Here is a 14,605-nt window from a genome sequence, read left to right as displayed (position 1 = left end):
ATGAAACAACGCGGCGATTGGTCCGCTGACTTCTGGCGCCTATTGCGGTATGATCGCGCGGGTCACGTCAAGTTTCGCCCTCGCTGTTTGGATCTAGAATCTACAAGCCGTTTACTTTTCATTATGTGAGATAACAGATAGAGAAATGGATTAACACTATAAAGGACCTTACCATACAAAAATTAGTCAAACTTTACAACGCAGGTACAGTGGCTTTTTTACTTATTTTTATTTTTTTTGTTTACAAATGTTGGTGGCAATATTTTGTTTATAGGCTAACACAACAACGAACTGTCAACGAACTGTACTATTTTCGTGTGGTCATGTCAGCCGGTTAGCCTTTGGGTCATACCCCACGCTTAACTCAAAACTTTTGTTTCCGAAATAGGCAACACATTATTATATAACATTGACTAGAGCCTACGGTATATGAGTCTACTAAGTACATTGCCGTTAGGCCCGCCATATGCTATAGCCTATTAGCCGAGATGTGCTATACAGAACATTTGAAAATATATTTACCTCGGCTAAAGTCTAAATAATCCGGTTCTGTACTAGACTATTTGTCAGCACGCCGTCTTTATTCAATCACATACATACATATCGCCTATGCTATATTACTTCCAATTATTACATGTTGGGACATATTGTTCCACATACTATCTGATAGTACAAAGGTAGATTCTATATTTAGTATTTTTTTCATTTTACAGTGTGTTACCTACTCATTCATTCAATATTCGGTGTAATATTTCCTTACAACAATGGTTTATTTACAAATTATTTCCTTGAAAATTGCTCAATTTATTTTTTTTTTTCATTTAACAATAGTTTTGAGAGAGAAAAATACCCCTTTAATACACATTAACATAAAATATTGGATAAATAATACTTGATGCATTTTTTTTAAATTATGTGACTGAAAGTGGATCAATAATATGCAAGGCATACCTGCAAGTAAAAAGTTACATTAAATATGGTACTATATTATTTTTTTTATCATAAAAAAAACTACAATTACATTATTTTTTTCTACATTAGGTCACTTGTTGTGTAACATACTTTCATAACTTTCAGTTATCAAATATCACACTTTTTTTATGATTACATTTTCAGAGAGTATAATTATGCTGGTCTATGATACTTTGATACTACTTAAATATTTCAAAATGGTTTCAATTTAAATTTTATTTTTCCATCTTTAGATTTACTTTCTATTTTTATATAACATATCTATATCATGTGATCATAGAAGTGCTGTCAATTTAAGCACTTTTGCCAAACAAATAATTTAAAATAATGTTATGCTTAACTTCCGGCTTTTATAATTTATTTACTTTCAAATTTTTTTTCTATATTCATCAATAATTTTAAATTATCATAAGAAAAATGTAATTCTCTTATAAATAAATAAATAAATATAATGTTGCTAATTTTTACAACATTTTATTCAACTATTTCATGAAATACCAATTTCCTATATTGCTTACATTAAAATGGAAACCTATGATCCAACCTTTAACTAGGTAATATAGAGCTATAAATTAAAAAGATCTATGATACATTCATACATAAATATTATATTTTTTTATTATGTTCATCACATTACTTAGGCGTATCACTGATTATTTTATATTTTATTATTTTCTGATTTAACCGTTCCATTATTATCATCGAATCAATTTGTTTTTCAATCATAAACTATACACCGATAAGTTCATTGTTTTTTGGGATGGTTACTATTTTAACCAGGATATTGGCTTGTTTAGTGACTTTATTTACCTATTCATTATTTTATAACACATTAAAATTCAATGATCACTTATATTTTAACAATAACCTACTAAAGCTGGAACTTTACCATCACTAAATATGCAGCTAGTTTAATTTTCACTGTTCCCCCATTCCATATTTTAATATCAACCCATGTACAAAGTCAATTTTACTCATTAATGATTTTGTACGTTCAGTAATTATTGTTTTGTCTCACATTTGCATCCCCAACCTGTTATAGTGTTACTATTTCTTAACTTATTGGCTCATGTTAAGTCAATTAGAACTGTAATCTAATACACGAATATTATTGATTGGCTAATTTCAGTTCACTCTTTCAAGTAACATAAACAAACATATTCAACTAAGGAGAAATGAACTTTTATTTTATTTTATTTTATTTTCATTGTTTTAGAACAAAATAATTAACAAGTGATTATAACTTTTTATGTCGGTACTGTGTTATGATAAAATTAAGATCATATATTAATCTCTTAATCATGACTTCTATTAATCATGTCTTGACTCTAATATTTAAATATTATAATCATTTTTTACTGCAGATTTATAGATTGTAAAACATAACACTAGCTGGAGATGGAGAGAAGGTCATATTTTGTTTTATTGCAAAGACCTTTTTAATATTATTTAAAAAAAAATAGATCTATACAAATTTAATTTTTTTTTACATGTTAGCATTATAACACTATCTTTTATCAAGTACCCTTTCTTCTTATTAACCTTCATAGAAGTGTAGTGTGTAGTAATAGAAACAAACTAGTGGGTATGTGGTTCACAATAACTACATTACTGGATAAAATTAAAACAATTTCAAGTTATCTTTTTTTTTTAGTTATTAGTTTAAATATGTTTTGTTACACCTTAAATCCTGTTATTTTTAAATCAATGTGTGTTTCAATGTTAAAATGTACGTCAATCATACTTGTGTGACTAGACACTAGAATTTCTTCATTATTTGCTTTCTTAGAAATGTTTCAACTAGAAAGGGGAATGAATAAATTTTTTTCCATCTGTTTTTATAAGTTAAATTGGTTAAAACATTATCTGACACTACTCTACAGCCATTTTACAACTTATGATACAATAATAGTGCAAAACCTCCAATACATTGATGAAAATGTACTTGAACTAAAAATACCTTTATACTTAACATCTGTTATATCAAAATACAATGTGAGATCTTATACAGAATTGTCCAACCTAATGAAAAAGTTGGTAGTCTTTAAACAATAATTGCAGCTAAGACTGCTTTAAAAACTGCTTTAATTTTAATACAATAAACTACATTCAAACCATTGTTGATTACCATACTATATAACAGCCAATGGAATGGGAATAGAAAATTGATTTATTTTATAATATATTTTATTACAGCACATACTAATGGTTTCTTTAGTTTTTCGGTGCATCTTGCATTTAGAAATTCCACATTCAATGCAATACAAACTTTGCAACATGCAACACATGTCTTCACTATCAGGTTAACTAGGCCTATTTCATAACTACATATTTTCTGTGCATGGGTTATTCACTTTGTTGTTATTTATATTATGCAATCAATGTATGTTAGTATCAAATGATTAGCCTTATCATAATAAAAAGGCTTTATGACCATTCTTCTCCATAAAACTATGGTTGACTCTAATAGAGCACACTATTCCTATTAGTAAATGACTATTTACTTTTTTAACAATTTAAGAGTGTTTGCTTGATAAGTGTTTTTAATATTTTAATTGGTTGTAAGGTAATGCACAGTGTTTACATCAATTAATAACACCTTTTCCTCCTTTGCAGAATAGTCTGTTAGATGTACTATGTTATTCAACATATGTTACCAAAGATGTTATCCAACATATGTTATCCAACATAACATTATCCAACTCTAATTTCAGACTAACCTGTAGCCTACACAGCCTACTAACCATATCTAGACAAAAAGTAACCCTTAAAGCCTTACACATATATCTAACAATTCAACATCTGAATTCAGATGTAAAACAATTTTGTTTTACTAACTTGACTAGAACAAGACTACAAGACTGTTAGTGATGCAGACAAACACACAATTAGCAAGATACACACTGAAAAGTGTATAGATCTAGAATCTAGATCTAGATTCTAGTAGTCTACAATATACACATTACCTGTAGGAAGACTTTGAAAGTCTGGTTCTTGGTGACACATGATCTATGACATGTGTTGAAAGATGAAGAATGTAGAATCTAGAAGATTCTAGAAGACTAGATCAAGATCATCTAGATCTAGTTACTAGATTTCAAGTAGAGTAGTAAAAGTAGCCTCTATGGCAGTCTATGGCCTCATGGCTCATGCCTATGCATGTGATGTCAGTTGTGTTTACTTTAAACTAGTAAGCTACTTACTACTTACTTACAGTTTCACCGTCTAACAGCACTAACTCAACTGTTACTAGTGTAACTAAAATACTATCTAAATCTAGGGTTATTTAAGTAGTTAAGGCACTGTTAGGCCCGTTAGCCGGCGTTAGGCCAAGGTTAGGGCGTTAGATTTCTAGATAAAGTCAAGTAAAGTAAATATTACATTTATGTCCACTGCGTACCTCTATATTATATTCTAGTTAAATTTTGAAAGGTACTGATACCTATTTCATTACTTACAGTTGAACGTAAGCCTGTTAGCTTCACTGATTGCTTGCCTCAAAGAGATGTAGACCTAGATCTAGACTTTATTCTTTCTGTTCCTCCATTGTTCGCACCTGCTCCAAAAAATCATCCATCTTTGCCAGATAATTTCTATTACGTAAGCTCAAAATCGAAGTATTTAGGGCCTATCTTTTATTATTATTATTATTATTATTATTATTATTATTATTATTATTATTATTATTTTTAATTACTTTCTTGACGATAATTGCCAAAACTCTTCAACATTTATCCTACTTTCTCACATAAAGCATGGCAAACGTCTTCGAAGAGCTGTCTTGGTGTACGATTGTATATTTAGATAGCGGTTCTTTTTCCTACAGTTAGCACCTACAATCGACATGCTTTACTTTTTCGAATCACAGTACAGTACACACTACAGTACACATAGTACCAAACATGTAACTACAATGTATATTTGTTTACATTGAATAGCGTCTATTCGTATTATGTATTATTATGCTCGTCATATGCTCGATATACCCGTTCCAACTGTCACCTTTTCATTACACTACCGCTGCACTACATTATCTCCCTTTTAGATTTTTATTTTTGGCGGGTAATATATAATGTTGAAACGTTTTGCATAAATTAATTAATTCAGTCTTTATTTCATTTAGATACACAGTGCATACACAGTGCGGTTACGCAATTATCTAAATAACGTTTACTTTTATGTAAACAATTAAACTATTTGTATATTCCACTGGGAAAAAGCTTATTTTCGAGGGGAAGTAAACCCTATATTTGAATATGCCAGTTAATCTATTATTTCGAGGTTGATATTTCGAGGTTAAGATTAAACTAGAGGGAAAATAAATATGTCTATACTCGTATCATTATCTTTTTGACTAATATTTATTGCTTGAATTAATGTTTAACACAAAATTTTAACTAATACCTATTAGACCTACATTTAAACATGGGTGTTTTAAATTTACATTTTATGATTAGCTTCAACGAAAACCGATTTTCGCCCTCTGTCATATCGGTACATAACTACCAGACAGCCCAACAATGAATCCCCGAGTAGAACGAATAAAACGACTACTATACATAAAATACAAATTAAAAGCTTGTAATCAAAATAACATTGGCCCTTGTTACTTTCCACCATTTACTGCCATGTAAGGACATGATTTATCATTTATGAAAAGTCTGCATTTGATCTTGTAGATTCTCTTTAATCGTTTATTTTATTTTTTATATTTTTTATATTTAATTAAATTAATTAATTAATTAATTAACTTATTTATTTATTTATTTATTTATTTATTTATTTATTTTTTTATTTATTTATTTATTTATTTATTTATTTATTTATTTATTTATTTATTTAGGCCTATTTATTTATTTAGGCCTATTTATTTATTTATTTATTTAGGCCTATTTATTTATTTAGGCCTATTTGTTTATTTATTTATTTATTTATTTATTTATTTATTTATTTATTTATTTATTTATTTATTTATTTATTTATTTATTTATTTATTTATTTATTTATTTATTTATTTATTTATTTATTTATTTATTTATTTATTTATTTATTTATTTATTTATTTATTTTTTAATATTTTTTTGCATGGTTGAAATTGTTTCCTTGGTTTTAAAGACGCGTGTTTTGTCTCCAGTATTCAGTCTACTAATTAAATTTCGTCACGTGAATGAATCAGTATATCGTATTGTATTCTATCCAGCAAAAAAAAAAGAGAAAAAAAAGGATACGTATCAATTTACATAAATTCATCCGATATCCACCGAGAATTAACCAGCAGCAGCATGGAATCGCTAAATGTGTAAGACGACATACAATGAATGAATGAATGAATGGCAACGTATCGATTAAGATGTATTTATTTTCTACAATTCATTTCCTATGATTAATTTTCTATCTAGATCCCCTTTCTATATGTATACTACATTAATGACACGTTTAGACACGGATTTTTTTTCCTACGTCAAATAAAAAAAATAACCTTGTTTAAATTATGGTAGACAACTTATGTTTGACTTTCGTATTTTAATATTTCTTTGGTTGCGTCCCTTTACAGTTACGACGTGTATTTCCAGTATTATATTTTGCGCCCATTATTTGCGGTATTATAATATTGTAATTCGATTGTGTTATAAGTTTTTCATGTGTCTAATTATATTTTAAACCGATTACCCAAGTTTTAGTAACTGTTCCTGACAAAAGTCTATTTCACTTCACATTAACCAGAGGCGTAGCGATGGGGGGGGGTACATATGTCCCCGGGCGCCGATTTTAGGGGGGGGGGGGGGCAAAATGGGTTGGAAAATAAATTAAAATTTCATTTTAGCTGCATTTTTGCCTTATAAACAGTTTGAGGGGTGCAAATCAAAAGTTTTGGGTGGGGGGGGGGGGGGGTACAAATCGAAAATTTTCTCTGAAGGGGCGCCAAATTGAAAGTTTATCCTTGGCGCCGGGAATGGTCGCTACGGTTCTGACATTAACTACTTCAAATTTTAAGCATGAACTTTTGGCCTGGTTTAAGTTGGTTTATATTCGTTGTACAAGCCATTGTATTGTTCATGAATAAAATGTTCACTCAGAATATATCAAACTACACCTTCCACAACTTTATTACCTAATGTTTGGAGTAACGGTAACGGTCAGATATTACACCTTAGTTGTCAGATATTACACGGTAACGGTCAGATATTACACGGTTACGGTCAGATATTACACGGTAACGGTCAGATATTACACTTTAACTGTCAGATATTACACGGTAACGGTCAGATATTACACGGTTACGGTTAGATATTTCACGGTAACGGTCAGATATTACACTTTAACTGTCAAATATTACACTTTAACTGTCAAATATTACACTTTAACTGTCAAATATTACACTTTAACTGTCAGATATTACACTTTAACTGTCAAATATTACACTTTAACTGTCAAATATTACACTTTAACTGTCAGATATTACACTTTAACGGTCAAATATTACACTTTAACTGTCAAATATTACACTTTAACGGTCAAATATTACACTTTAACTGTCAAATATTACACTTTAACTGTCAGATATTACACTTTAACGGTCAAATATTACACTTTAACTGTCAAATATTACACTTTAAGTGTCAAATATTACACTTTAACTGTCAGATATTACACTTTAACGGTCAAATATTACACTTTAACTGTCAGATATTACACTTTAACTGTCAGATATTACACGGTAACGGTCAGATATTACACTTTAACTGTCAAATATTACACTTTAACGGTCAAATATTACACTTTAACGGTCAGATATTACACGGTAACGGTCAGATATTACACGGTTACGGTCAGATATTACACGGTAACGGTCAGATATTACACGGTAACGGTCAGATATTACATGGTTACGGTCAGATATTACACGGTAACGGTCAGATATTACACTTTAACTGTCAAATATTACACTTTAACTGTCAGATATTACACTTTAACTGTCAAATATTACACTTTAACTGTCAGATATTACACTTTAACGGTCAAATATTACACTTTAACTGTCAAATATTACACTTTAACTGTCAGATATTACACTTTAACGGTCAAATATTACACTTTAACGGTCAAATATTACACTTTAACTGTCAAATATTACACTTTAACGGTCAAATATTACACTTTAACGGTCAGATATTACACGGTAACGGTCAGATATTACACGGTTACGGTCAGATATTACACGGTTACGGTCAGATATTACACGGTAACGGTCAGATATTACACGGTTACGGTCAGATATTACACGGTAACGGTCAGATATTACACTTTAACTGTCAAATATTACACTTTAACTGTCAGATATTACACTTTAACTGTCAAATATTACACTTTAACTGTCAGATATTACACTTTAACTGTCAAATAATACACTTTAACTGTCAGATATTACACTTTAACGGTCAAATATTACACTTTAACTGTCAGATATTACACTTTAACGGTCAAATATTACACTTTAACGGTCAAATATTACACTTTAACTGTCAAATATTACACTTTAACGGTCAAATATTACACTTTAGCTGTCAGATATTACACGGTTACGGTCAGATATTGAAAGGCAACTATTTTATTGTTTGCTATGAGCTGAAACAAAATTGGATTTTGCCTTATGTAGGTCTGGAATAAATTCCATAACTCCGGTTAGTTTAATCATTAGCGTTAATTTTTTTAATTACGGTACAGATTTGCACTAAAATGTAACATTTTGCTGCATTATATCCACTACATTGCTATTAAAAAGAAGTTTTCCAATCAAATGGAATGCTTCAATGTTAAAATGTCCACACTTTAGCCGTTGTTTTAAAATTATCACGGCTGTTGTAATAAACAAAATTTGAGCGTTTTTAATAGCAGCCCCGGTGGCACAATCGGTTAGCGCGCCGTACTTATAGACAGTACCTTCCCCTAGAAGTTATGGGACAAGATATGCGGAGGTTGTGAGTTCGATCCTCACCCGGGGCAGTTTTTTTTTATATATAAATTCAAGGGAAAAAAAACAACAACATAATAAAATAACATAGCAATTGGATTGAACAAAATGTGAAGGGTATATGATTAGGAATAGGCAAGTCTCTCGCGCCAATAATGATCGTTGTCTGCTGTTCAGCTAACAATGTATATAGATGTAACTTTTTTGTCATCTTTTCATCCGTGATATTTATAGCTCATCTATTGGCTACGTTTCTTTACAGTTTATTTACAGTATTATAGATTAGAATTCCTTTCATGTCTGAGTAATTTCGAGTAATTTTCCTGCTGAGAACTAACATGTACCATATTTCCCACTGATTTCATATGAGGTTTTTAGAATGCAAGTTTTACTTGTTTCATCCTAAAGTACACTACTCATTGCGATCATTTATAACTTGAATAAACACACAAATGAAACCTATATACTATACATAGAGAAATGAGTGTGGTGGAATGTAATCTAACATGTGGGTATTGAATTTGATTTTTGTTATTTTTAATTCCAAAACATAATTTTTTTTTTATTTTTAACATTACGACAGTCCCGTCCCAATTATTGAAATATGCAATAGGCCTATTTTGTAACATGATTTTAAAACAATGAAAATATTGCCAAGTTTTTTTTATTTCATAATGAATTGGCACGGGATAGTTGTAGCTTTATTGTCTAAACTTCAAAAGTCTGTAATTGTAAGAAATGAAATAACACTAGATTTTTTAAAATTTGTTTATTAAGTATGTGCACAACTGGGTCAACAGTTATAATATTTTAAATCTTCTTCCAGTATTGTGTACTTGTATAAATGTTGTTAGATAGTTTAGACTTGACAACTTTAACTAGTCAATAACCAGTTGGGTTTCTTTCAGCAATCTCTACATGATAATTCGATAAAAAACATATACTTTTATTTAAAACTTAACATTATATATTTAACTCCCAAAGAATGTATCGAAACAATAGTTCATAACTTGCACTACGACAAGATATATATATATATATATATATATATATATATATATATATATATATATATATATATATATATATATATATATATATATATATATATATATATATATATATATATATATATTAAAACCCGATGTCTAAAACAGGAGCTAAGACATTTTTCCCTGGTTTGTGTTGAAGATAATGAAAACGTCACTGATCAATAACTTAACTTCATATCCTACAGATCTATTGATTTCTTGGCGCCGTTCAACAAACGTGTCTTCTCTAACTACTTTCTCAGTCATGCATGAATGACTTTGACCCCACTCTCCTCATGTGTGTCAAGCTCAAGGGAAACCTATAAACTTCTGTCAAACAACTGGTTCAACGATTTGACCCAATGACCAACTGACACCGTTAGCGAGGTCGCTAATAGGTTATTTCTGTGCAAATAATGTGACCGTTTCAATAATAACGGCGATGTTATCTTTCTTTCCACCAGTAACCCAAGTGGTGCTGTGACGTCACAATCCCGTTCAAAGATCGCAGCAACCACTCCAGGCACTGAGCGCTGTAGTAGGTCAAAGGTCAAGAATTGACATTTCTTTCTGTTACAGTACAGTTTAGGACATTCATAGAGCGGCCTAACTAATGGTACCGTGTAGGACATTCATAGAGCGGCCTAACCAACAGTACAGTGTAGGACATTCATAGAGCGTCCTAACTAACAGTACAGTGTAGGGCATCCATAGAGCGGCCTAACTAACAGTACATTGTAGGACATCCATAGAGCGGCCTAACTAACAGTACATTGTAGGACATTCATAGAGCGGCCTAACTAACAGTACAGTGTAGGACATCCATAGAGCGGCCTAACTAACAGTACAGTGTAGGACATTCATAGAGCGGCCTAACTAACAGTTCAATGTAGGACATTCATAGAGCGGCCTAACTAACAGTACAGTGTAGGGCATCCATAGAGCGGCCTAACTAACAGTACAGTGTAGGACATTCATAGAGCGGCCTAACTAACAGTTCAATGTAGGACATTCATAGAGCGGCCTAACTAACAGTACAGTGTAGGACATTCATAGAGCGGCCTAACTAACAGTACAGTGTAGGACATTCATAGAGCGGCCTAACTAACAGTACAGTGTAGGACATTCATAGAGCGGCCTAACTAACAGTACAGTGTAGGACATTCATAGAGCGGCCTAACTAACAGTACAGTGTAGGACATTCATAGAGCGGCCTAACTAACAGTACAGTGTAGGACATTCATAGAGCGGCCTAACTAACAGTACAGTGTAGGACATTCATAGAGCGGCCTAACTAACAGTACAGTGTAGGACATTCATAGAGCGGCCTAACAGTACATTGTAGGACATTCACAGAGCGGCCTAACTAACAGTACATCGTAGGACATTCATAGAGCGGCCTAACTAACAGTACAGTGTTGGACATTCATAGAGCGGCCTAACTAACAGTACAGTGTAGGACATTCAAAGAGCGGCGCGGCCTAACTAACAGTACAGTATAGGACATTCATAGAGCGGCCTAACAGTACAGTATAGGACATTCATAGAGCGGCCTAACTAACAGTACAGTGTAAGACATTCATAGAGCGGCCTAACTAACAGTACAGTGTAGGACATTCATAGAGCGGCCTTTGACTTACAGTACAGTGTAGGACATTCATAGAGCGGCCTTTGACCAGTGGCGGAACTAGAAAAAAAGGGCCACCCCGCAAAAAAAAATTTGGGGCCCCATATATATATATATATATATATATATATATATATATATATATATATATATATATATATATATATATATATATATATATATACATATATATGACACTATATACGAAATACGAACATAGAATACTCAATACGGGCATGATCGAAATTTGAAAAATATTAAAAATTCTTGGTTTTTAATTTTATTAAAACATGTTAAAACAACACATCAATTGTGTGAGTGCTATTAGTCTGTTTTGAAATTCTCTGTTTTAATGTTTGGCATAATGCTTCCTTAATAAGGCTGGTAAGTAGGTCACCAGCCAGTTCTATGGTTTTATTAAGCCGAGGAAGTGTTTGACAAGTCGGTCAAAAGAATATGAAGCATGAAAGCTTTGTATGTGTAATGGTTTCTCGCCTTATGTTTATTTTTATGTTTTTTAGCATTTATATTATTAGATTGTAATACATTTCCTTTTTATACTATGTCATTCTTTATTATTTATTTTTAAATAACAGTTAGGAGAAGTGATTGCTTTTTAATTTGTTTAGTGCAAATCTATTAAAAGTTTCCTAAGAGCACACATATTTGACTATTTAAAAAGGGAAATAAGTCATGGAAGTGGTTTGAACGGTTGCCTATCTTTCACACTACAAGTTATGTAGCCTACATATTTTTTTACTTTACGAAACAGCGTGTGTTGTTATTGTAGAACATCACTACTGTATTAGATCTTTTTGTTACTAGAAATTATTTTTTTAACTATTAAAAAATTGATTATGGTCGGCCATGGGCCCCTAAACGGCCTGGGCCCCCCCGCATTGCGGGGTCTGGCGGCACTGTAGTTCCGCCCCTGCCTTTGACATACAGTACAGTGTAAGACATTCATAGAGCGGCCTTGGTGTATAGTCTGTATGGAGCAAATGTGATTAAAGTAGTTCAAAGTAAAGCATCTATAGAATTTTATGTGCGCCTAACAGTACAGTGTAAAGTCTGTATGGAGCTGTATGTAATTTACAGCACAGTGTAAAAGATGTATGGAGCTGTATATGACTAACATATCGCTGATATTTAACAATGGCCACCAACAAAATAGGACAGCTAGTCCCAAACAACCTTTCCACGCAGCACATACATTTATGTCAGTAAACTATGAATAAACAATGCCATAAAATCCCATTGTGTTTAAATGTGTGATAAAACGTATTTGCTAAATGGTCAAGACAATAATCTTCCCTGTTCCTAGTGATAATTTAACCCTAGGTATTTACTGGGATCTTGAAAAGAACGACTGACATTTTGCATGTGTACCTTGTTTTATCTTTCAATGATAATTCGGCTTTAAATGTCCAAATCTAAATAAAAGGGCCATAAAATGTGTTGCATCATTGTCCCACTTGCTTGCCTGTTTGTATTTAGATGACAAAAAATAAGTACTTTTCCATTTGCTCCCTTAACATTTCATTTTAAAGGGGCCAAGATGATGCTTTCTTAAATCTCATGCACTTAAAGATTTAGATGTCAGGCTTTTCTGGCTTGAATTCATTAGTCGGCACAGTTCATAAAATGGAATGTGTCACTCTACATTCATATGTTACTTCAGCAACTATCTCTCCACTAAAATATCCACAAGTTCTATATAATTAAACGAAATTATACAAATAAAATGTATATCTTAAGATGTTGTTGATCAACGGGGAAATTTAATTTATAACACATTTATCAATATAAAATCAAATCACACACGATAACATTTTATTTTTACTGCTGCGTTACAATTGGGAGAGTTGAACTTGTGACTTCCAGGTTGGTCGACGTTTGTTGGCTAACTTGACCATGACACCACATCCACTAACTTGACCCTGACACCACGTCCACTAACTGGACCATGACACCATCTCCACTAACTTGACCATGACACCATCTCTACTAACTTGACCATGACACCACCTCCACTAACTTGACCATTACACCATCTCTACTAACTTGACCATGACACCACCTCCACTAACTTGACCATTACACCATCTCTACTAACTTGACCATGACACCACCTCCACTAACTTGACCATTACACCATCTCTACTAACTTGACCATTACACCATCTCTACTAACTTGAACATGACACCACCTCCACTAACTTGACCATTACACCACCTCCACTAACTTGACCATTACACCACCTCCACTAACTTGACCATGACACCACCTCCACTAACTTGACCATGACACCACCTCCACTAACTTGACCATTACACCATCTCTACTAACTTGACCATGACACCACCTCCACTAACTTGACCATTACACCATCTCTACTAACTTGACCATGACACCACCTCCACTAACTTGACCATGACACCACCTCCACTAACTTGACCATTACACCACCTCCACTAACTTGACCATGATACCACCTCCACTAACGTGACGACGACACGACGTCAACTAGCTTGACCAGCACACCATTACACCATGACACGACGTTGACTGACGACGCCATGATACTCCATTGACATACTAAAACTAGACCATTACACCACCTTGACCATCTAGACCATGGCTTTTACCAACTGGACCATTACACCACGTTGACCTGACCAACTAGACCATGACACCAGATTGACCAACTAGACCAAGACACCATTTTAACCAACTAGACCACTTTGACCAACTAGACCATAACACCACTTTGACCAACTAGACCATGACACCACTTTGACCAACTAGACCATAACACCACTTTGATCAACTAGACCATAACACCACTTTGACCAACTAGATCATGACACCACTTTGACCAACTAGACAAAGACACCACATTGACCAACTAGACAAAGACACCACATTGACCAACTAGACCAAGACACCACTTTGACTAACTAGACCAAGACACCAACTTTACCAACTTGACTAAGACACCA

General features: G+C 32.6%; 1 non-coding gene across 1 annotated transcript; it reads left to right on the top strand.

Moving 5' to 3' along the window:
- The first annotated feature begins 8,867 nt into the window (after positions 1-8,867).
- On the top strand, positions 8,868-8,976 carry Trnai-uau (transfer RNA isoleucine (anticodon UAU)). The gene is made up of 2 exons: positions 8,868-8,905; positions 8,941-8,976. It is a non-coding gene; the product is annotated as a tRNA-Ile (tRNA).
- The last annotated feature ends 5,629 nt before the right edge of the window (positions 8,977-14,605 follow it).

The sequence above is a fragment of the Physella acuta genome, unplaced genomic scaffold (assembly GCF_028476545.2).
Source record: "Physella acuta isolate Inbredline_101_S28 unplaced genomic scaffold, ASM2847654v3 ptg001702l, whole genome shotgun sequence".
Classification (NCBI taxonomy): Eukaryota; Metazoa; Mollusca; class Gastropoda; family Physidae; genus Physella; species Physella acuta.
Note: the sequence above shows the minus strand (reverse complement) of the source record. Positions and strands in the feature narration are given on the sequence as shown.